The 26,088-nt window shown below is 47.1% G+C and overlaps 3 pseudogenes; all 3 read left to right on the top strand.

Moving 5' to 3' along the window:
• The first annotated feature begins 4,224 nt into the window (after window positions 1–4,224).
• LOC125532765 (homocysteine S-methyltransferase 2-like) overlaps window positions 4,225–26,088 on the top strand; it is a 49,718-nt pseudogene continuing 27,854 nt past the window's right edge.
• On the top strand, window positions 13,222–14,361 carry LOC147990570 (uncharacterized; annotated as a pseudogene).
• LOC147990569 (uncharacterized) lies at window positions 24,484–25,754 on the top strand (annotated as a pseudogene).

Raw genomic sequence — 26,088 nt, 5'->3', positions numbered from 1 at the left:
CCTCCTTGGTGATCCGAAGGGGTACTTGGCGCAATGCACGGGATGGTAGTCCAACAATTGTCGAAGAGGGACTTAACGCGTCAAAGGTCTTCGGTGCCATGGTACTTGACTGGTCATCATGTAGACGTACTTCCGTAGAGGAACTTGGCGCGTCCAAAATCTTCGAGAATCGTCCTTGGACTTGGCGGTGTCGGTCTCCTCGGTTCAAACGTGATGCGCAAGGGCCAGAGCGACCGACAGCTTGAGTGGCTCCTCGAGGCCATGGAGATGACAGGCAGGAGGAGGCTTCTTGTGGAGGCAGAGCCACGACGAGGAGGTCCTCCTCCGTCAGCTGCAGGTGGTGGCGAACGCAGGCAGCAGCAAGGCTTCGGCACGAGGGAGAAGGAGTCGGCACGTGGGGAAGGAGAAACAGGGGAGGCGGGCGATGGAGCAAGATGGTGGTCGTGGACGCGCGCGAGGCAAGGCGGGCGAGCAGAGTACGGGATTGCCGGAGAAGGGGCTCGCCGGCGGGCGAGGCAAGGTGGCTCCGGCGAGGGCACCGGTGGCCGGGGACGGGCGAAGCAGTGACGAGGAGGCCGGGGTGTGGAAGACGACGTGGAGGCGCAGAATATGAAGGAGGCGGGAGGAGAGCCGCGCGTGAGGGAGGAGGTCGAGGCCGGCGTTGGTCGGCGTTGCGGTGGCGTCCTGCTAGTCGCCGGAGCAAGCGGCGGCGAGGTGCCGCGCTGGGGCGCTCAAGATCGAGCGAGGAGGGCTGCAGGGATGGAGCTGTGCGGGCGTGGGGCTTGACCGTGGGGATGGGTCGAGAGAAGAGCGAGAGAGATGGGGATCGAGGCTACGTGCGTGGGATCATGCAAGCGGCGGCGAGCAGAGGGAACGAGGGGAAGGGAGCGAGGGGTGAGATGGGCATTGGGTGCGGGCTAGGGTTACAATGGTTGGGCCTTAGAGGCCGGACCAGTAGAGAGGGGGGGCTGCGCCTAGGCGTAGATGGGTCTGCCTGGCTGGGCTGATGGCCTTCTCATCGAACTCTCACTACTCACTAATCTAAAAAAACAGGAAAAATAAAGGAAAGGAGAAGAAAAGGAAGGTGTTAGGGATAGAATTTGGCATGAGGTTAATTTCCCCGGACTCATAAAAATGTGCTTGATCCGAGAAAATAGAAATGGCCAAGATTGAAAGATGTGCATTCAAACTCATTTGAATTTAATTCAAATGGGTTTGAACTAGAACTTGGTTTTTGAAGTGTCCAAAAATGTTGAAATTTTTGGAGGAACCTCGGCAAATGGGAAGAGAATTGCGGGAAAGGTTTTGAAGTCAAACTTGAAGTAGAAAAGACATGGGGAATATTTGCAAGTGTGTTTATGGGTGATTCCAAATTATTGGAATATTTTTAATAGCTCCCTAATAATAGTAGGAGACTTTGGTATGTTTTAAAGAGAATTTCACCATGTAAATTCCCTCGATTTAAATGGATCGAAAATCCATACGGTTTATTTAGTTGAGTTGGAAAGATTAAAGACATGATGGCATGATGATATGATGCAATGCACATGATGCAATGATGAATGCAACAAGCAAAAGTAAATCACACAACGAATCTCGGAAACCATGGAAGGCATCTGAAGCTCCGGTCTTGGGGCATCACACCAGCTCACCAATGAGTTCGCCATGAAGGACCTTGGAGCGCTTCATTTCTTCCTCAACATCCACGTGACACGGACCGCGGCTGGGTTCTTCCTCTGCCAACAGCAGTACGCCGAGGAACTCCTGGAGCGTGCTAGCATGGACACCTGCCGCCCCTCGCCCACGCCGATCGACACCAAGGCCAAGCTGCCCGCCTCCGACGAGCCTCGCGTCGATGATCCTTCTGCCTACATGAGCATTGCTGGTGGCTGCAGTACCTCACCATCAGCCGCCCCGAGCTCGCCTACGCCGTCCAGCAAGTCTGCTTGCACATGCACGACCCGCGTGAGTGTCACCTCGCCCTGGTCAACCGTATGCTGCGGTACGTGCGTGGAACGGCATCGCTCGACCTGCATCTCTGCGCCTCTGCCACACTGGATCTCCGTGCCTTCACCGACGCCGACTGGGCGGGCTGCCCCGGCACGCGCCGCTCCACCTCTGGCTTCTGCGTCTACCTCGGCGACGCCCTCGTCTCCTGGTCCTCCAAGCGCCAGGCGACGGTGTCACGCTCCAGTGCAGAGGCCGACTACCGCGGTGTTGCCAACGCGGTCGCCGAGTGCGTCTGGCTCCGGCAACTCCTCGGCGAGCTCCTCACGCTGGTGCACAAGGCGACGCTGGTGTACTGCGACAATGTGTCCGTTGTCTACTTGTCCGTCAACCCAGTTCATCACCGCCGGACGAAGCACGTCGAGCTCGACATCCACTTTGTGCATGAGCGTGTGGCGCTTGGCGAGTTCCGTGTTCTCCACGTCCCCACTCAGCAGTAGCTCGCCGACATCATGACCAAAGGCTTGCCCTCGGATGTTTTCTTTGAGTTCAGGTCCAGTCTTTGCGTCGCCAGTGACGACGTCACGACTGCGCGGGGGTGGGGGTGTTAGACTGTATACGTAGTCTATATCGTATGTGCCTGCCTCATGTATAGTACACGGCACATACGACCTGTAGCCTAGCAGATCGTGCTGCCGGTTGTCTCTGGTAGTGGCGCACGATCGTGGTTCATGGGACGCCCCCATGATATCTCCTGGCCTTTGTAATCTGTATATAACCCGGCCAAGAGCCTAACCAAAGTGTGATGCATTTTCCTCCTAAATTCTCACTCAAACAGTTGTAAGCCAATGGCAGAAGTATTTGCACATCTTTTTTATTTTATTGTTAAAAAGGAGGATGACCACTGGCCTGTGCATCTGGGCAACGCATGCAGTCATGCAGTCATTTTACTAATTATTTATCAAGACCTTACAAAGTAATACATTAGTAAGTCTGAAGCCACCGTCTTGGCAACACTTGTCGTTACTCCTATCCAACTGATGAAGGGGTGCCGAATACGGAACGAATCTCGCACCAAAGTCTAACATCTAAAAACGAAGGCCCCATCCAAGCCACTACCAGGTCTAGGGCACATACCGGTTTGGCGCCCGCTCAAAGGCCGCCGCCGCCGTCTTCCACCGATCCAACTTCAGAGCAGGCACTGACTCATCGATTGTCAGGCCTGCCGCCGACGCCACCACAGCGCCATACAGCGCCACCTCCCTATGCGCGTCCATCATCACACATCCATCGCTGAGAACCTGCTACGCCACGCCGCCGAGACTCCACATTGTCGATGCGTGACATGAAACACCGCTCCACAGCTAAAACCGTTCACCGGTCCCTCGAGCCAATTCACCACTCCAAGAATGACGCCCCCAAGGAGGGAACAACACAAGTGCGCCGCCATCATCCATTGAACTAATCAAGGGTTTCCCTTGGAGGTCGCGGGTGTGACGTCCGGATAATTAAGCTACAGTGATTCCCCGCTAATGATGCCACGTCACCACGGTTACTGTGATAAACCCTCGATAGTTCAGAACCGAAACAAATTCAAAATTTAAATAAAAGAAAACAATAAGAGTTTTCAAAAATTAAAACAAAAATGTTCGGTGGTTGCCAAATATTACAAAGATAATTATGGTGTAAGGTTCACAATTTTATAAAATGCCTAAGTGTTTGTAAATAAATAAAAACAGAAAAGAAAATAAATAAAAAGAAAACAGAAAACAATACAAAAAAAAGGAAGAGAAACCCCCCCCCCCCCGGCCAAACTGGGCCAAGCCCACCTGGCCCAGCCGGCCAGCCCCTGGCCCGGCCCACCCCCTCACTCCCATAACCCCCCCCCCCCCGGTCGGCGGAAACCCTAGCCGACCCCCATTCCCCCCCGATCCCCTTCTCCTCCCTCCCCCGCCGATCTGGATCGGGATCCGCCCGATCCCGTCGCCCCCGACGCCGGCGCCCCACCCCACCGGCGCTCGTCCTCCTCCCCTCCTCCCCGACCGGCCGCGCAGGACGCCCGAACCCCCCCCCTCGTCGCCTCGGGACCGTCCCCGACTCCCACCTCGCCAGATCCGCATCGCCGGACGGCCGCCGCCTCGACCTCCTCCCCGCCGGACGCCCCCGACCGCCCCGAGCCCGCTTCCGAGACCCCACGCGTCCCCCCCCCCCCCGTGAGCTCTTCCCTCCCCTGCTTCGCTCTGTAGCCGTAGGGGTCGACCCCCGCGCTCGGTCGCCATGGCCGGAGCTCGCTCCGGCGCCGCGCTCGTCGCGCTCCGGCTCGCGCCGGCTCGCCGCGCCCCACGTACCCCCCTCCCCTCGCGCCTCCTCCGCTCGGTCGAGGCCCCCCTCCTCTTCCCCCTCATTCCCCTCCGTACCCGAGCGCCCCCGTCGCGAATCTCGTCGCCGGCGCCCTTCCAGTGACCAAATGGTCACGGGGCCGAGCCCCTTGTGCTCAGCGCGTCGCGCAGCCCCCTGGCCTTCCCGTTAGCCCCGTAGCGCGATCCCGACGCGGTCCCGAATCCCACCGCCGCCTCCGCCGCTCGCCGGCGTCGTTTCCGGCCAAGTCCGGCCGTGCCTCTGCCACCGTTGGACGCGGCATCCCCTCCACGTTCGAACGCACCCGCCCGCGGCCATTTTTGCCGCCGGACGGCGAATCCCGGCGAGGTCCGGCGCCCCTCCACCGCGGGAACGCTCCCCGGAGCTCCCCAACGCCGGCCGCCGACGTGGCCGACCTGGGGCCACCCCTGGGTCACTGACCCGTGGGCCCTAGGGGCCCGGCCGGCCTGTTGACCCGGTCAGCCTTGCTGACTGGACCGGCCATGCCACTGACTGCAGGCCCCCCCCAGAATGTTAAAAATAAAAATAAATGATAATTAAAATATTAATTAATTAATTAAGTAAATACTTAATTTAATTAATCCTGATTAATTAACCTAATGGCTAATTAACCTAATTAACTATTGTTAATTAACTAACAGAGTATGACGAACGGGACCCACACGTCAGGTTGACCAGTCAACCACTGTTGACTGCTGACGTCAGCATGATATCATGCTGATGTCATAAATCCATTTTCGAATTAAATTAAAAAAATAATTAAATTCCAAAAATTAATAAAATCTTTAGAAAATCATATCTTTTAATCCGTAACTCGGATTAAATTATTTTCAACATGTAAGTTGCTCAGAACAACGAGACGAATCCGGATACGCAAACCGTTCGTCCCCCACACACCCCTAACATATCAAACTCGCAAGTTTCCCCCTCCGGCTCCTCTGCCCGAAATCGCGAAACAACGGGAATACTTTCCCGGATGTTTCCCCCCTTAACCGGTACCACCTCATACCACGTTAGGGCACGCATAGCATCGTTACTTGTCGTGTCATGCTTCACTATGCATATGCTTGCATTATATTTATTGTGTCTTCCCCCTCTTCTCTCTCTAGACACCGAGACCGACGCCGCTGCTACCCCGTACGACTACGGTGTTGACGACCCCTCTCTCTTGCCAGAGCAACCAGGCAAGCCCCCCCTTTTGATCACCAGATATCGCCTACTCTTCTCTATACTGCTTGCATTAGAGTAGTGTAGCATGTTACTGCTTCCCGTTAATCCTATACTGATGCATAGCTTGTCCTTGCTACTACTGTTGTTACCTTTACCTGCAATCCTAATGCTTAGTATAGGATGCTAGTATTTTCATCAGTGGCCCTACATCCTTGTCCGTCTGTCATGCTATACTATCGGGCCGTGATCACTCGGGAGTTGATCACGGGTATATACTATATGCTTTATACATGATACATGTGGTGACTAAAGACGGGTCGGCTTGTGGAGCACCCGCGAGTGATTCACGGATTGGGGGCTGAAAGGACCTTTGTCCCAACGGCCCTCTGTGTGGATCTTTGAGGCGGAGCGACAGGGCAGGTTCCGACCACCTAGGAGAGAGGTGGGCCTGGCCCTGGTCGGCGTTCGCGGATACTTAACACGCTTAACGAGATCTGGGTATTTGATCTGAGTCTGGCCATTTGGTCTATACGCACTAACCATCTACGCGGGAGTAGTTATGGGTATCCCGGCGTCGTGGTATCAGCCGAAGCCTTCTTGACGTCAGCGACGGAGCGGCGCGCGCTGGATTGGACTGGAACGCCACTAGGCTAGGTCTGCTTCCGGCCGCCCACGCAACGTGCAGGTGTGCTAAGGGCGATGGGCCCAGACCCCTGGGCGCTTAGGTTTAGACCGGCGTGCTGACCTCTCTGTTGGTCTAGGTGGGGCTGCGACGTGTTGATCTTCCGAGGCCGGGCATGACCCAGGAAAGTGTGTCCGGCCAAATGGGATCGAGCGTGTTGGGGTATGTGGTGCACCCCTGCAGGGAAGTTAATCTATTCGAATATCCGTGATCTTCGGTAACAGGACGACTTGGAGTTGTACCTTGACCTTATGACAACTAGAACCGGATACTTAATAAAACACACCCTTCCAAGTGCCAGATACAACCGGTGGTCGCTCTCTCACAGGGCGACGAGGGGAGGATCATCGGTTAGGATTATGCTATACGATGCTGCTTGGAGGACTTCAGTCTACTCTCTTCTACATGCTGCAAGACGGAGGCTGCCAGAAGCGTAGTCTTCGAAAGGACTAGCTATCCCCCTCTTATTCCGGCTTTCTGCAGTCCAGCCCACATATAATAGCCTTATTCCAGTTGATACCAATGCATACATATGTAGTGTAGCTCCTTGCTTGCGAGTACTTTGGATGAGTACTCACGATTGCTTTCTCCCCCTTTTCCCCCCTTTCCTTTCTTCCTGGTTGTCGCAACCAGATGTTGGAGCCCAGGAGCCAGACGCCACCGTCGACGACGACTCCTACTACACCGGAGGTGCCTACTACTACGTGATGCCCGCTGACGACGACCAGGAGTAGTTAGGAGGATCCCAGGCAGGAGGCCTGCGCCTCTTTCGATCTGTATCCCAGTTTGTGCTAGCCTTCTTAAGGCAAACTTGTTTAACTTATGTCTGTACTCAGATATTGTTGTTTCCGCTGACTCGTCTATGATCGAGCTCTTGTATTCGAGCCTTCGAGGCCCCTGGCTTGTAATATGATGCTTGTATGACGTATTTTATTTGTAGAGTTGTGTTGTGATATCTTCCCGTGAGTCCCTGATCTTGATCGTACACGTTTGCGTGTATGATTAGTGTACGGTCAAATCGGGGGCGTCACAGCGGGAGGAGTTGGGAGCTTCACCTCGATGATGCCTTCATGAAGGAAACGACGCCAATGGCGTCACCATCACCAGCTCCGGCCACTGGCCGAAGACCAAGTTTTCACCCGGATTTGTCCCAAGAAATCCAACCGACAACCTGTGCACCGTCCCGACCACCTTCAAAGCCCCAGATCTAGCTTCCTAGATCCGCCGACCATCCGCGGCAAGACTGCCACCGTGGGAAACCTAGCACACTGGCCATTGCCTAAGAGTGCCACCATTGGAGCCTAGGAGGAGGGCTGCCACCCCACCTTGCCAAACCACGGGAGCCGCCGAGAGGGATCCCACGCGCTCGTCACCGTCTCTGATCCGTACCAATCCAGAGCCAAAGCCACTAGATCGCCGGTGCAGATCCACGTTGGACAGGGACAGCACCACGCCATGCTGCCGCGGGTAGCCCGAGCTTCACCTGCCGCCACCCCGGGATCCAGGCTAAACGCCGCCACTGAATCGCCGAGCCATCGGCCACCGCAGCAATAGTCGTCGTGACCATGCAGACGCGTCGAGCGGTCAGCACCACCCGATCTTCCACGTCGCCTTGCAGCTCCGCCGCCTCTACCCACCACCGCGTCGCCGCATTGCATCGTTGCCAGAAGTGAGCCACCGCGCCGCCACGACCCAGATCAGGGAGAAGTGCCCGACGCCGTTGGGTGGCCTCTCACCTGATTCGGACGCGGGAGGGAAGAGGTCCTCCGCCACCGCCGTCGGCCGCCCGAGGCTTCGCCCGGCGGCTTCCTCCAACAGCGACGGAGGGGAGGACGGGGATGGAGGCGGAGGCGGCCCGGCGGTGCAGTTGAGGGTCTCTGCCCGAGTCAGCCCTAGCGGGGGACAACACGGGGGACCCGGGCATTCTGTGTGGTGCACATCTTTTTTATATCCATGGCATCTAGTTCTCAAATCATCGTGTGTGACATTGTACTTTGGAAATCTGATTCCATTTTGCAGTCTTCTTTGAATTTACATGCTTCCTGCCTTCTCTAACCAAGCCCATGGGAAGGCATTGTCTATGATTTAGATGAACTAAGATTGGTACTAAAGGCTTCGCAAGGTGCTGTTGCATCAAGTATTGTTCCTTTGGTACATCATCTTTGCTTAACTGCAGTGTATTTGTTACAGTAAATGATTCTTGTTGATGTACATATGGCCTGTAGTAGCTTCTTAATAAGTACACTGTATTTTCATTTGAATATGTTCATTTAGAGTATCTCGAAGCTGGGGCAAGCGTTTTGATGACAGGTTCATATCAGGTATTCATTTTTTAATATGACATCCTTCAGGCAAGTAAATTCTCAACTAAATGACTGCCATCGCTTGTAACAATGCTATCACAGGCAACAATTCAGGGTTTTCTTTCGAGGGGATTTTCTCAGGAGGAAAGTGAACATATTCAAAAGACTGGAACTAGCACGTGTAGCACGGGATACATATATAGGAAAATGTTCTAGTAGTTCTGATGAGCCCAAAGATGGAATAATATATAGGGAGCGCCCCATACTAATAGCGGCATTAATTGGAAGTTATGGAGCATATCTGGCTGATGGCTCTGAGTATAGGTTGGTTCCTTATTTGGAATAATAAAAGATGATATAAGCAAAACTCAATAATGGTTTGGAATACTCTTGTGAGAATTGTTGGAGCTCGCCCACAAGATCGATCACATCAAATCACACGATGAACACGCGCACGAAAAACTTTTGCCGAAGGCACATATCAAGCCTCTCTTTTTCCTTTTTATTTTTTTCTTGTTTTCTCAATGATAAAAAACTCACGCCCCAGCTGCCTTTATATATACAAGCAGCCGATCCAAACAACACTTCTAAACCTACACGTACTAGACCTCCTAATACTATCAAAACTCATACTCTCTCCATTCCACAATGTAGTGCTTCCTCTATCTTCATGTTTCAACTTTGACCGTAAATTTAACTACCAAGACCGATTGCGGCGGGAGCAAAAGTTATATCAGTGAACGCGTATTCGAAAGAAGTTTTAAATTTTGTAATTTTTTTCTCCCGCCGCAGTCGGTCTCGTTCGTTAAATATATGGTCAAAATTTGATCTCGGAAACCGCGGGCGCACTATATTTTGGAATGGAAGGAGTATTCAACTAGACACGTACAGCAACCTAGCACGTGTACTACTTGGACTCTGACCAGCCATGCACTTGGCCCAAGACCAAGGACTACACGTCCTAGCATAACTCGTACATGCACGTGCTAGTACTTCACTAACACATGCACTGCCACTAATTGAACATATAACTCTAGCTATCCAACCCGCCTAACGAGAGCCATCGAGAGTTGAAATCGACCTCGCGCGCACGATTTACCTCGCTGTCCAGCGCGACCGTACTTTCCGTCGCTCTGGTCAAAATCGCGCCGTCCGTTTTCCTGTACGCATCGTTATCGCACAAGAATCGCTGAAGGCTGGGCCAAGGTTGCGTGTGGGTCCATCTCGCAGTGGCGCTGTGTGTGCGTGTGTGTGTCGCCCAAAAGCCTGCTCGGTCAAAACGGGCGTCGATCGTGGGTTTGCAGCACTGGCAGCCCCGCTCATGGGTTGGTTTGATTTTTTTACCTCTCGCGCTTGCACCCAGCTGCGGCCGTTCTGCTTCATCCGCGTCGGGCCCATTTGTCGGTCTCTTGGGTGCGCGGGGGTTAGGTTCGTGCTTGCTGGCGTGGCTGGCCCGCTTCGGTCCGCTGGGTAAAGAGGCGTTTCGCCTGTTTCGTGTTGCTACACGGGGTCTCTTCTCTCTGTGACGCTGCGGGTGGCCCCTTTCTATCCTTGGTCCCACGCGTCGTGCTGGTTGGGTTCCTTTTTAGGTTTCCCTAGGAGTTACAGCGCCTGGGGGAGAGGTTCGTGACCCGGTTCGTGGTTTCCTTCTGCTCCTCTCTGCCTCTCTGCCTCCTCGCTCGCCCCACTCCCCCCCGCCTGCGTCTCCTCGTCTTGCTCTCATCCACCGTGCAGCCGCCATTGTCTCTCGTCATCGTTGGTCACCCATCGCCGGCCGTTTGCTCGTTGCCTGCTTAGCCCGTGGTTGGCTTCTTTCGCCATGGCTCCTCGCGCTGCTGCTGTTGCGTTTGGCTAGGGTCAGTTTCCTGATTTGATTGGTTGATTCCTGCTGCTTCTCGTTGTAGATTGATCTGTGCTAACTTGTTCTTATCTGTTCCCTCTCCTTTGTTTATTCTTGGAGGCTTGGTGCGTCTCGTCTGTTTCCTGCTTGTGCGTTGCCTTCCTCGTTCTTTGTCAGGTGAGATTCTTCCCTGCTTATCATGTGCTCGATGAAATGCCTGCATGGGTTTTCCCTGGTTTGAATGGTCTTTCTGTTCTCCGGGTCATGGATTTGTGTTTTCCATGTTGGGTCTGTCATGTAATGGTTCTAGTAGATGCTTTTCCCCAGTTTAAATGGTTCTTTTAGCCGAGTCATGGATTTGTGTCTGTCGTGTTAGATCTATCATGTGATGCTTTTAGGAGATGCTTGTCGTCTTCGATCTGTCGTGCTGATGCTTTTAGGAGATGCTTCTCGTCTTCGGTCTGTCATGTCTAGGCTTGGATGCTCATGGGGTCTGTTGTAGGCGAATTCTGTTTGGGCTTGTTCCTGGGATGTGTGGGCTTTAATGAATTCTGATTGGGCATGTTCGTTGGACGTCTAGGCTTTAATGCTTTCTGCCTTCTTGTCTAGAGGTTGTGGTTGTTCATTAAATTTTTGCCTGCTCTCGTTACTCAGGTTTCTGTCTTCTTGTCTGGAGCTTGTGGCCGTTCGTTAGATTTTTGTCTGCTCTTGTTAAGCAACTGTGTGTTGCGTCTGTCGTCTTTCTTTCTCTTTCTTCTTCCTGTTTGTTTGGTCTATGCAGTCTGGTCTATCTGAGTTCAATCATGTATATTTATTTCCATGTAATAAAGATATTGGAAAGGGTTGTTGTGTGAGAGTCCAGACCACGTGGTTGTGCATGTTTGCTTATGTTCGTTTGCTTTTCCATCTGTTGCAGGTCTTCCTTTGAAACGCCCGGCTGCTTCATCGTCTAATTTCCTCACTGCCAGTTCGCCAAGCTGCCACTACGCTTTGGTTCACGCGAAGGCTTGCGGCCTGCCTTTCGTCTTACCAAGGTTCCACCTTTTCGTTGCCTTATCCTTTGCTGCACTCATTTATCCTTCTGCTTTGTTCTAATCATGTGTGTTGCTTGTGTCGTGTGGTTTCGTGTTTTTGTTTGCTATTGCTTATTATTCATTATTCTTTGTGGCTGTTCTTACTGCCTACTCCTTTATGTCCTTTTCTGCTCATAATTCTATCATTACTTTGCATGTCCAGGATGTCTACTACGATGTCTTTTGTTGTGCCATTCTAGAGACCGTCATAGCCCACTATGAGCTTCCTCCTGCTAGCTATCTGTGTGAGATTGATGGGCATGGCGATGTTCTTGCTGGGGTAGAGGTCGAGGTTCCTGGGGACGGTGTCGTGTCGATGTAGAAGAGAGTTTTCTTTTGGAGCTCTGTGTGTCTGGGTTCCGCAGAGGCGTACGAGCGGGTTGTTCTTCAGGCAATTAGGTTTCTGCAGGGGTTCTATGGATTTGTAGTTAGAGATTACAATTATGAATGTGTTGTTGTCTATAGGAATTGTGGAAATGCCGCCATTGCTGTTGCTGCATCAGTTGTTCGCTATGCAGCTTATTTAGAAAGAGTTCTTGCCTTCCCGCACTCATTAGGCATAGATTCCTCTGTTAGTGTCCCTCGTGCCCAGGCGCATCCCCCTCCTAACTTAGCGTTGCTGTACTCGAGGCTTCTAGCGTTTGTGTGTTCCATTTAATCATCATGGGGTGTTGTTGTTGTATTATTGTACTCATTTAGTAATAATAATAAATAGTAATTTTATCAGCTGCTTGTAGATCCAGTGTAAACAATTAGTTCCCTCTGTGAAGTCTTACTACTTTTCATGATACGTGCGCCCATGGTGCTGTCTTCTATGCTCTTAGGTTGTGCTCCTCTTATTTATATTCCACCAGAGCAATTTCAATGTTCTGTTGATTTTTGTTTCCTCTCTGTTTACAGCAGTATGGTGTACGCTTTTTCCTGCTTTTAGTTCCTCTGCTCACGGTATGCCTCTGCGTCGTCCTGTTCCAACACGGCCAGCTGTCCCTTCGGGACGTGCTTCTGGTCGTGCGGTCCCTGCCCGTCTTCCACGCCGAGCAGCTCGTGCTGCACCTGCTTTGCCTGTTATTTCGGTCGTGCATGCTGCTCCCCTTGTTCGAAAGAGGAAGCGTACGTTCTGTTCCTCTTGTCATAATTTGGATGCTATTGGATACTTACTCTTAGCCAGGTCATGTTGCTTCAGCGTGTTTTTCTTTTTCTACTTCCTTAGGAGATGGCTACTTTCCATTCCTTAGTTCTGCTGAGACTGCACGCAATCGTAAAAGGTGCAAGTTCTTGTTGCTAAGGTTGCGCGCTCATAACAAGGGTGGTTAGTTCGTATTCCCTTCGTTGTACATGGGTTTCTTCCTTTCCTCAATATGTCGTATTAGTACCTTCTCCTTATGGCTCTCGCAGAGCATGTCCTTGTGTCACCTCTGCATCCTGATTGGGTTGGTTTTTCTCCTGATGAGGTGGACATACTTAAAGGTATGCCTGTGTCCTCTCGTCGACCGTGCTTCTTTCTACCAGCACAATGTCGTGTGCCCTTACATGCGAGACGTTCTGCAACCTTTTATCCAAAAAGATCATACTACGGAGGCCCAGACTACCAATGCAACCGCTTCCAGGCTAGCTTTTGGTGGCGCGAGAGGGTGAAGTCGAAGTCTGCTATTACAAAAAGACGAGTTGTTTACAACAACTGTTGTAAATCTGGGAAGGTATTCATTAAACCCTTTGAACCCCCCCCCCCCGTTTTTAGCAACCCTGCTTGATTATACAGGCCCACCACGCAGCCTCAGATTTATTAAACAAATTCGTCAGTACAATTGCCTGTTTGCGTTTACATCCATGGGGGCGAAAATTGACCGGTCTGTTAATGATGGCGGAGGTCCAATTTTTTTTAAAATAAATGGTCAGGTTTGTCATCGTATAGGCTCGTTGCTTCCCAATGAAGGTGATACACCCAAGTATGCAGAGTTATATATACATAATAGAGAAAATGAGGTTAATAATAGAATTCAAGCTTTAAACCACCATGATGAAAAAGGCGCCGGGTTAGATAAGGACACTGTGAGGGGTCTTATGCAAATGCTTGATACAAATAATTCTTTAGTCAAAAAGTTTCGTATGGCTGCGGAGATATTAGAACAAAATAAACATGAGGTGATTTCAATAAGGCTTATAGCTCCTGGCGAGAATGATAGCCCTCAGTTTAGTTTACCGGCGACAGATGAGCTAGCGGCTTTGGATTATGGTGAGTTCATGTTAGAGGCACCATGTCGAGATCTGATCATACGGACTAAAGGCGACAGGCTGCACCGTATTTCTTCTCTGGATACCACCTACATGTCCTTGCAATACCCTTTACTATTTCCATATGGCGAGCGTGGTTTTCAGCTCGGTGTGCACTACATGGGTGCTGATATTGATGACACGAACAAGAGGGTAAAAATGACCATGCAAGATTATTACTGCTTTTGTTCACATTATAAACCAAAGCAGCACAATCCATATCTTTGATGTGGCCTATTGTCATCACAGGCTGCTGTTGACTTCCGTGCTTGCATTGATGAGTGCCGTCTCAATTTTATTCTTAAGTGTAATGATGAAATGCGGGCTGAAAATCTTCAGGGGGTTGTTGACGCAGTAGACCAGGGTATGGTTGATGGGTCAGAGGTTGGGAAGAAAAATATTCTTCCATCAACCTACACTGTCGGTCGTCGGTATATGTATGAAAATTTCCAAGATGCTGTTGCTATCTCCCGGGTTCATGGGTCGCCGGACGTTTTTACAACTTTCACATGTAACCCAAAGTGGAACGAAATCCTTGATTCTATTGAGCCTAGGCAAACAGCAATAGATAGGGCTGACATTGCTATTAGGGTGTACCACATGAAACTTATGCAGTACCTTCATCGGATCAAAAAAGGGAATGCCTTTGGTCCTATTGTTGCTGGTACTGTCCCTTGCAAGCCTCTTTCATTTTGATCTTTCTCTTTCTACGTTGTTCTTACATCTTTTATGTCACCTTTCTCTCCTATTTTCAGTCTTGCACACTATTGAATTTCAGAAGAGGGGATTGCCACACGCACACATCCTTGTTTGGCAAAAGAAGGATGATGATAGAGTTGTCACGCCGACTCTGATAGATTCTTATATTTCGGCTGAAATACCTGATCCTGTACAGGATCCTTTAGGATATGCGCTTGTCGCTGAGTTCATGATGCATGGGCCCTGTGGCATTGATGGCCCAAAGTGTCCTTGCATGAAAAAGGGTGTTTGCTCAAAAAAAATTCCAAAATCGTTTCAGAATGAAACTTCTATTGATGAGAGTGGGTTTCCCTTATATAGGCGCCCTGACAATGGTCGTTTCATCATGAAGAATAATGTCAGGCTTGATAATAGACATGTGGTTCCTTATAACATGCTAATATTGAAAAAGTGGCAGGCGCATATTAATGTTGAATGGTGTAACAAAACTTATGTTATCAAATACCTATACAAGTACGTCACCAAAGGACCAGACAAGGCTAAAACCCTATTTGAGAATGTTAGGAATGGTAGCAGCCAGGATGTTGATGAGATCAAAGAGTATAGGGAGTGCCGTTATATTGTTGACTATGATTCTTTTTGGAGGGTCTATGGGTTTGACATACATAGTAAAACACCCTCTGTTGAGAGATTGCCTGTTCATCTCCTAAACATGCATGTCGTGCGATCTCACACTAAAGCCACACTGAACTCAGTTGTTAATAATGCCTGGATGCAAGAAACAATGTTGACAGAATGGTTTGTAGCAAACATGCTATACCCTGCTGCTAGAACCTTAACTTATTGTGATTTCCCTACTAGATGGTCGTGGATAGCTGAGGACAAAAAGTGGAAACGTAGGACACGAAGTGATAGAATTGGTAGAATATACTCTGTCCATCCAGCAAGTGGAGAACCTTTTTATTTTAGAATGTTGCTTATGATTGTCAAAGGTGCAAAATGTTATGAGGATGTTAGGACCTACAATGGCATCATGTACTCAACCTTTAGAGAGGCATGTGGGGCAAGGGGTTTGCTTGGTGATGATATAGAATGGTACAATGCTTTTGATGAAGCTATCAAATGGGGTATGGGGAATCAATTGCGCCAGCTCTTTGTTACTATGATACTTCACTGTGTTGTTAATGATGAGGGTGCTTTCTTTGAGAAGTATGAACCTTACCTAGGCGATGATATTGCACGTAGGATTCGGCAGTCTAGAAATGATTTTACGCATGTCGTGCCTCCTGTAGCATTGAGGGACATGGTACTTGATGAATTAGCTGCTGTATTTTCTAAGAACAGTGCCTGCATCCTGGATCATCAATTGCCTTTGAAATCTGCATGCCATGATGCTACAGTGCAAACTGATATGCTTTCGGATGCACTAGATGTTGATGTTGTTAGTCTTCTTAAAAAGGCGAAGTTGCTGTATGCCAAGTTAAACAAAGACCAGCTCTATGCTTACTCTGCTATAGTTGACCGCATTAGATCCGGAAAGCCTGGTTTTTTATTTGTCTCTGGTTATGGTGGTACTGGAAAAACGTTTCTCTGGAATGTGCTCGATGCTTATCTTAGAGGTAACGAGAGGGTGGTTCTGTCGGTTGCTTCCTCGGGGGTTGTGGCCTTGCTTTTACCAGCTGGCAAAACAGCGCATTCTAGGTTTAAAATACCTGTTGACTTACCTGATCATGACATCTGTGAAATTAAACGATCTACCATGCTCTCCACCCTAATAGAATCAGCTGATCTTATTATATGGGACGAAGCATTGATGTCCCATCGGAAATGCTTTGAGGCCCTGGACAGATCATTTCCTGATATCCTGTCTGCCAATGATCCTTCTTTAGCTAACGTTCCATTCGGCGGTAAGGTTGTTGTGTTGGGTGGGGACCTTAGACAAATATTGCCTATCATTGAGGGCGGGTCTCGAGCGCAGATTCTTGTTGCTGCTATCACTAACTCCCCTCTGTGGAATATTGTAGATGTTTTGCACCTAAACATTAACATGCGCTTGACTACACACACAAATGATCCAATCCTCCAGTCTGAGGTTGCTGCCTTTGCTGAGTGGGTCCTCAGTTTAGGTGATGGTACAACACCTGCTATGGCTCATGAGGGGGAATCTGAACCCTCTTGGATAACTATCCCTGATGAGCTCTTAATACAAACCGACAGTGACAAAATTGATGCCATTGTTCAGGCCATATATAAAGATATCTCTACAAGGTATTCTGATGTTAGTTATCTAAAAGAAAGGGCAATACTAACACCGACAAATGAGGTTGCCGAGAAAATAAACGAGCATGTCTTGTCTTTAGTGCCTACCAATGAGAGGGAGTACCTTAGCTGTGATACTATAGGGAATTCTGCTGACGCAGTTTGCAATCAAGATGCTTTCTATCCTGTCGAGTACTTGAATGGGATTAAGGTCAATAACTTTCCATACCATAGGTTGGTGCTCAAGGTAGGCGTTCCCATCATGCTTTTGAGGAATCTGAACCAATCAACAGGCTTATGCAATGGTACAAGGCTCATAGTCATAAAGCTTGCTGATAAGATTATTGAAGCGGTTGTCATCACTGGTTCAAACATAGGTGATGTTGTTTTCATACCAAGGATAGGCCTGACTTCAAAGGATCCTAAATGGCCTTTCACTTTGCATCGTCGTCAATTTCCTGTTAGGGTGTCATATGCGATGACTATTAACAAAAGTCAAGGGCAGACTCTTTCAAATGTTGGTTTATATCTGGATACACCTGTGTTCACACACAGGCAACTCTATGTGCCTGTATCGCGTGTCACTTCAAAAAAATCTTTGAAGATCTTAATCAAAGGAGAGGATGATAAGACTACTTCTCAGACAAGGAACATCGTGTTCCCTGAGATTTTTCAGTCCATTCGTTAGGTGCTATCGATAATAGTCTATAGTATATATCATAAGATTTTGCTGATCTATGTTTTGTTTCTCCTATAATCTTCCTATGATATAATTGCAGTTTTTACATGTTCTTAACTTATTTTGGCTTCCATCCTATCTTATGCAACTTCATCCCCCAAATCACTTTTGCGATTGCATGTTATGCTTCTTTGTCACATGAACCCCTCATTTTGCTTTGTCTTGACTTCGTGCCTCATCGAGTAAGTATGTATAAATGGCCTCTTCAGATTTAAACTTTCTTTCCCTTCATCTGTTAATCACTTTGACTTTTGCTTCCGCACTGCAGATGTCAAGCGGAAAGTTTAGCCTTCTCTCACAGGTCCATACCAAGGAACTGTACTGGAATACGAAGGTTCTGGTGTCTCGCCTGTGGGAGTACCGAGGTGCAACTGACGATGGCCCACTTGTGCACACTGGCATTGTGGTGCTTGACCAAGAGGTTTGTTTTGACTTGTGTCATCTTTGCTTACACTGCTGTTGTTGACCTCTGGCCCTAATTACTGATGTGGATATGTAGGGCACCCACATGTATGGTCAGATCCCTCCAGAGCCATCAGAACTTCTAAGAAATGTCTTAAAGGAAGGCGAGGTCTATTTGATAAACAGATTCGTGTGCAAACAATCCAAGTAGACTTACAAGGCTGTTGAAAGTCCATATATGATGCAGTTCACTTGCTTTACTACCGTGATCCCTCAACCTGGTGATGAAGGCCCACACACTCCTCGCTTTCTTGGTTCGTAATTCTATGCTTCCTTTATGTATGCTCTCTTTACTGCTGGTCCTTTATGTATGGTCTCTTTACTACTGGTCTTTCATAATGTCATGCTAATGTTGTTTTGTTTCTTACAGATGTCATTGGTAGAATTACTGCGGTCACAGACATTGTTATTGTCCACTCTCAATACCAGCCCGAACCTTCGGATACTAGGACTATAGTTCTTCAAAATGAATTGTGAGTTGCTAGCTTACTTCTTCTTTCTTCCTCTTGTCTTCTGCCCTTTCCCTTTCGTAACATGCTCGTGTTGATTTATAGAGGAAATGAAATCAACCTTGTTCTCTGGGGTTCTCGATCTCGTTCGTTTGAAGCAGAAGAGGTTCGTGTTGCAAGTGAAACAGGAGCTGTTGTTACTATCTTCGTAGGGACACTGCCAAAAATATACCGAGGTAATTCTTTCGTTTGCACCTTGCTTGTCGTATTGCTTCCTCTGCCACCTTAATACAGAATTTTACTTACCTATATCAACAGGCCTGAAGGGACTGAGTGGTAGCTCTGCTTGCTGCTGGTATATTAATGAGGATTTGCCAGAGATTAATGTCTTTCGTGCTAGGTATTTTCTCCTTGTATGACATTATCATTCGTGAAGATCTTTACAGATGTTCCATTCCTAATTCAATTGCCTGTTCTTCATCCAGCCTTCCAAAAGGTCTTGCTGTTGTCACTGCTCACATCCTAGGAGAACAGGCAGTGGTTGGCACGCCTGTTCGTGAACCTCCTGTTGAGATGAGCGTTCGGGAGCTGCTTTCTCTTGACCCGTTTGATAATATGGTATTCTCTCCTTCTCTTCATTTCCCTTGTGACGTTCCTGCTCTGTTTTTTACTTGCTTCTCACTGAGCTTGTATTTCTCATCAGCGCAGAAAAAACAGTTCATGGTCAAGGTTAATATTACAGGTCTGGGCACCGACAATCGCTGGTGGTTTCTCTCATGCAGGGATTGCCATAAAACAGCATATACCTGTGGCAGACGGTATCGATGCTCAGACAACACATGCTCTTCTGTCGTAGCAGATCCTTCGTGAGTGCTTTTCCCACGAGAGCTTCTGTTCTGGTTTATTTGGTAAATTATTTCTCAATCCGTTTGCCTTGCAATGTCTAGATACTGTTTATGCACCTTTGGAAGCGATGGTGCAGATGAGGCGGAATTTATGTTCTTTGATAGGGCTGCAAAGAGTGCTGTTGGCAAGCCACTCATGACTTTGATCTACCGCAAGTACCCAGGTTTTACAAGTGCACTTGATCTTGCCTAGATAGGAGGTGCTGATGTAGGTTTTCCTGTTGAAATTTCCCGTCTTGTTACCCGGAAGTTTACCCTTGTCATCACTATCTCCACGAAGAGCTTCCAGCCTTCAAGCACCCAGCTGTCCTTTCAAGTTAGCAGGATTGCTCAAGCCTTTAAGCCTGATCTTGTGCCCTTGGGAATTGCTAGTGCGTCACATGCATCTGGCGCATCATCTTTTGCTGATAGCTCAGGCACGACCATGCCTATCCTCACTTCTTACCCTACAGGATCGTCTATGCTTGTCATGTTGCCTCCCAATGAGGTATATCTGCTACTGATTCTCTTTCTAAAATTTCCTTTCAGTCGTTTGACTCCTGCACTGTTTGTTTGGCAGATGAACACTCCTATATCTGCGTTCAAAGGAAAAGGACATGGTATAAAGCCTAAAACACCCAGGTACTGTCATTGTCTTTGCCATGTCATGCATCTTGAAAATTCAATGTGTTCTCCTGCAAATAACTATTTTTTTTATAGAAAATCACCGTGTCCTAAGAATGCTCGCCGCAAGCTCCTTGTTGGACCACGCAGTGTCAGGACGCCACCCTATCTGACTCGACTGTGAATGTGGATCCCCAGGCTAAAGGCGATGCTTCTGCTGGAAAAGCTGTTCAGCCTACATCCGTGACAAATGTTCGTGGCTATTTTTACTATGCAAATATGTTTCTGCTTCTGTGCAGACAAAGCTTCATTTTCAATAGAATTTAATGCTGCTAAACTCAACAGATTAGCGAGGAAACCGGAGCTACAGCTGTTGAGGATTCAAAGGGCGTTCCTGTTGTCCAGTCTATAACCAAAAGGTTAAAATTCAAAATTGTTATATTCAGTGCCTTTAGCATAGAATGTGACTTCATTCTCCTTACTTTACATTACTACATGCACATGCCATTTTCCTTGTCCCATGCAAGATAACTTGATTCGTGAACTCGAGTTGATGAACCATACAGTGGAATTAGCTGTGTGTTAGCGTTTGGTTTCCTTTCTGCTTATTTATGGCATCGTCCATTTCATCTGCCTAATCTTTATGACCTTGTTGTTTTTATTGCATTCTATGCCTTTGGGTCCTTTTCAATGCAATTATACTTGCTAACACGCCTCTTCGTTTTGCCAATGGGCAAAACTCAGGGCAAACCCTGCTGCAAAGGGGACTGGCGCTCCAAAGAAGGCAAGACAGTAGTTCTTCCATGAACTGCACTAGATATGTACATACGGTATGACTAGCGTGCTTTCTGTTCGCTTTTTCATGTTACCATGGTGGATGAAATTTAATCATACAAAGCTTGTGCTTTCTGTTCTCCTCAGGGCTACTTCTGTGTTCTATCTACTTATCAAGCTACATTTACCGCTGGATGGTTGTGTTGCTGACGAGAGATTTCGACTTTGCTGCACCACAAGAACGATCTAGACAGCAGATTTGAAGGTCGTCAACTCAGCACACTTTTGGACATGCAGTTGATATATTTTGTGCGTCTTTGTAAGGCAAGGCTTTGACACCTACAGACATATGTCAAGCCACTGCCGTAACAATTCCTCTATCTAAGCCGTTAAAAAGACCAGCTACTATGCATTGTAAATATCACCTTTATCCCCTCCTACCTTATCCTCCTTCGCATGACACTTTCTGCTCTCTGTAAATGCCGCTAGGATATCCTGCTTTATCTAGATCTTACCGTTGTTGCTATATTATGTGTGTTTGCTTGTGATTTTCATTTACTGCTAGGCTTGATGATCTAAAAATGGTTATCCTTTACTGGTTTATCTCACATTGCCAGACATACTAATTTTTCCAGTTGATTAGCTGCAGCACTGCATCATTCAAATCTTGTTTTCCTCTTCTCTCTGTGTCAGTACAAGCATTAGGAATTAAAAGCTATGGCATCTTAATATTCAGAATAGATAGTATCATCCTTACTTCATTTTCCTTGTGTCCTTAACTGGTTATTACCTGCTACCAGATGTTTTTCCCAGCACTTATGCAGCTCATCCTTCCTATTTAGATTTAAGTAGATCCGTATGCTCGCTGCCTGTCGTGTCCCGGTCCTTCACAAAGCTTGATTTCTGCTGTTCATTTATTTTTTCCCCATACCATTCTTACAATGTATTACTTGCAATAGTGCACACCCTTAGGATCACCTACATAACTAACCACTCATTCCGTTGAACTAACTAAACGTCCGAGCAAGGTGGTGGGTTCGCCTTTGAGCCTGCCTATGCTCCGCGCTCTACATTGCTTCTCCATTTTGCAAGAGTTGCTCTGTCAAAGACAATGCCATTCTGGTGCTTGCATACTTCCTGTAGTCCGTGCTGAGCATGCTTGTTGATGTCCTGTCCCAAAGAAGGACAAGCTCCTGTAGTTTCTCCCCATCCATGTCCGCTCCTACCTCGAGCGCACAAGCTCCGCCTTGTGTTGTATCAGAGATTGTAGGTTTATCTAAGATCACATCAAATGCGGCGCTAATTTTTAAGTCCTCACTCCTTTAATCAGATCAATATTAGTTACCTCACAACACGAGCATAGAATGCATGTTCACCCCTGCAAGGATTTTGTACAATTATATTTATATACTATAAACATATAATTAATTATGAGAAAAACTTATTCTAATGTTTCTATATCTGTACAGTAGATAAATTATTTATACCTCTTATTATTTTATCACAATACAGCAATTACCGTATTTAAACATCAAATAAATGTAAACTCAATTTAATTGTTCTACTGATTATAATAACACACAAAATTATATAACCTTAATCTATTATCAACCTTACATTCTACAGACTATTTTTATAACTAATCGCTGTGTTTCAACTATATTTAAAATATGCACTATATATATTATAATGTAAAATATTATTCGTCTTTATCCTTATACTTTATAGTACCAATATATTGCAATATTGTCTAATATTACTCTATGGCCCAATGGCATTCCTATCGATCCATAACCGAGGCCCTTCTTCTAGCCTGCCACATCCACCCAACCTTATCCTGTTGCTCTAAAAAAATAGTCCTGTCTGCTTCCCCGTTCTTATCTCCTTCCCACATCTGCTCACCCTCGTCCACTCACCCTCGTCTGCTCTCTACCTGCACTGTACCTGTGGTCGCGTGGATCCCCCGCAAGCAGAGGAGCTCCCAGCCAGCCAAGTTGCAGGTAATCCTCATGAAAACCTCTCGCTCCCTCCTTCTCATTCCCCCGTGGTGTTTCTGGCTAGAGAAATCCCCATCCCTCTCTTTCTCTGACTCGTTTTGATTTCTTGCATCTTAGATCCGTTCATCCGTTCTGATGCTCACCAAGGGCAACAAGATCCTCCACCCAGGACAAATCTAATTACCAAGGTATTTTCTTATACTTTAACTCCAGCCGTACTCTTGCTTTACAATACGCTGTCCATATAAATGCTTTCTTATTATTTTCTTATGCACATAAAATCGGTTGGAGGAATGGTCTGATAAGTTTCGTTTCCTGTCCTGGTACATGCTTGGCTCTCCCGATGTCCTCATGATACTAAAATTCCGTTTTCCCATAGGTTCAGTACAAAGTTCTTTAATTGTTAGTGCATATATATGATCTAAAGCTCAGTGCTTACTATTAATGGAAGCTGTGTTTATACCTTCTGCCAGCCCTCTGAGTGTATCTTGTGGATCTATTCTCATGGAGTTGGTTGAGCTATCCAGCACATCACTGGCTGAAGCAATGTTCATGAAACTCGGTCTCCCTAAACCAGTGTACTTTGTGCATCATCTTCCACAAGATCGATTTAGAACATAGATTCAGTTTCATCGCACAAAAGCACGGTACCATGCTTCAGCGCACCGGACAAAATTATCAAGCCGTATATGTCGCAATGGGGTAGCATCACTGAATCATGCAGCCGAGAAGGCCATCGAATACATGCAGAACAAAGAGGGTAAGGTGCTTGTGGACTATAACTATTATCAGCTAGAGCAAATGAAGATGGCACATACAAGAGTATCAGCCAGGTTGCTAGAACAGTCAGATGAAATCAACCAGCACAGCAAAACCATCAAGCAGATAACTAAAGATGCATGCAACTATGTGGAGCAAGTGCGCAATGCATCAAACAGAATCCAAGACCTTGCTGCCGTTTTCTTGGACCCTGCTACCTCAATGTGTGTTTCTGATATGAAGCAAGCTATCATGGAGATTCACAGTTCAATTGTCACACTTCAAAGCTCTACAACTACGACATATCAGTTCCTAGGGGAAAAAGGCATGTACTCAGATGATGAAGTGCCTGAACAGAGCTACAGTGGTCACTTAGATGAAGATTCAGCCGACGATATTCATCACCACATGGATGATGACTATGCCCCATCCCCATGAGCGTCATATTGAGCCTGCTGAACTGTCTCGTTGACATGTGAAGCTGTATATGTATGGCTTCACCGCTAGGAAGCGGCTGTGTGTTTGTTGTGTTTAGTCTCCTAGGTTGCTTAAATAAGATGCGAAGCTGTCTACTCATAGCTTCGACCTAGAAATCTTTATCCTTTCTAAACTTCAATCTGGACATGTATAAGTGTAAAGTCTATGTCCTCGTGTTAAGACAGTGTTATTTATCTGTGCTACGCCTATGGTTTCATCCGCTGTGATTCTTCCTTTCAATATCTCCGCTATGAACATACATTCATTTTCTTTAATCTTCCAAGATCAAATCAATGAACATTTGCTAGTGTAATATACAGATAACTATTTGCCCTTTTTACTCAATTCTCCTTGTTCATCAATAGATAAAAAACAACCCTCTTCACCCATCGATTCAGTGTTACCAGAGAGCATCTCATGGAGAAGAACAAATCCTGGCCTTTCGACCTACCCACAGGTGTATGCATTTACTAATGCTATACCAAGTGCCATTTGAGCAGGCATACATATCTTTTCATCTTTCTAACTTCCTAACACATTTATTGCTACCACAGCCGATCAATTGAGCGAGTGGATGTTAACAGAGAGATACATGATTGATAATATTTCTTCTTCACAAGGTTTTATAAGCGCAGTAGAACACAAGACCAGAGAGGTTGTGGAGCTGTTTTCCCACTACATACTAGCACGGTGGGATGGATTGCCTATGGATGAGCACCACATCACGCCCCTCATTTCGGAACATCTTCATCTGCCATATCAACCATATATGTATCCTCCATATGCGAACGCATCCTGGTTGGTGCTAGATTTAATGAATGTGACAAAAACAGCTTATGCACGTGTGGTTCTGTCCAGTGGAGTGACCATGGCACTAGATGGGACTGAAGTTCTATGTTACCCTGTGAAAAATGTTGGTGTGCCAATGGAAGAAATACTGTACGATTTTCAGATTGAGGAAATGATGGAGACAGCGACTGCACATCTAAAGGTAAAGATCTATGGTTTGCCATTACATCTTTGGACGAGAAGAGCAATTGAGCGTGTCCTGCAGCCACATTGCATTGTTGAGAATGTTAGTCAAGCCAATCTTAGCTTTCGCAAGCTTCGCTCAGTAAATTGCATGGCATGGGCTGTTAGAACTGCTGTGCCATTCCCATGGTATATACTTGTTCATGTCTCCAGCAAGTATGACAAAGGAAGAAACCAAAGCAGTGGCCACAAGAACACAGAGACATTTTGTATTGGTGTTGACAGAATTAATATTGGAACTCCTCATAACAAGTCTCTTTAAAGAACACACAGGAGGATTCCTTCTTTCTTGCAGGCACTAAAGAAAGGAATGGTTTCCCATTCATATTTAAATGATGTTGACATACCAGCTGACCAAATGCGGATATTGGAATCATCATTCCTCCTGACGTCTTGCAACGAGGGAAAAATTATCACAGAGGATAAGTTAACACGCTGTTTGCAGCAAATGCAGATTGAATGTCCTGGAAAAGCCATAGTCAAGCAAGTTGGCAGGTTCAAATACCTTGTATATTTCCAAGGGCCAATAACTACAACTTTGTTTCACACGTTGTCTACTGATGCTGCTGGAATCCATCTACCTTTTGGTGTGTTCTTAGTTCAGAAATGGTCAACATCTGCTGGAGCTGTATCTTCTAGCCTCTCTCGAAAAGAACAAATAAGAGTTACAGGGCTGCCAACTGAGTTTTACACCCCGGCTATAATTAAAGACATACTGAGCCCTCACTGCATGTTACAAAACAGCAGCCATCAAGTTGATGATTCTCCTGATGTTTGGTTCTATGACTGTGCCATGTGGGCAAATGAAAACAAAAATATTCCAGAGGTCATATCTATTTGGACTGCTCCAAATGGATTAACAATGGAGCAGTCACCTGTTCAAGATCTTTAGGTTCCTCTGTAGTTGTACCATGCAAGAATTATTATCCGCTAATATCACCATGCTTTAGGAGCTCAGATCACAGTGTCGGCATATCTACCTCAACTGGGCAGCCTTCATTATTTACGTGTTTCTGTAAATAAGTAGAAGTCAGATTACTATGTCTACGCTTTTGCACCATGCAATTTGTCGCTTGCTGCCTACTACTTCTCCCTCGCGTATCTTTTTCTTTTTATGTTCTACCTATGCCACTCCAGGGCTTCCCTCCTAAGGATAACTCTTATCGATCTTCCTTTTTAATTAACCAGCCCATTTCGCAAAACAGATGTTGTGTTGTTTAAAATTCACATGCGCGGTACTGGATTTTAATTACACTTCTTTGAACCCT

The sequence above is a fragment of the Triticum urartu genome, chromosome 1A, assembly GCF_056163025.1.
Source record: "Triticum urartu cultivar PI428250 chromosome 1A, HENAU_Tu73, whole genome shotgun sequence".
NCBI lineage: Eukaryota > Viridiplantae > Streptophyta > Magnoliopsida > Poales > Poaceae > Triticum > Triticum urartu.
Note: the sequence above shows the minus strand (reverse complement) of the source record. Positions and strands in the feature narration are given on the sequence as shown.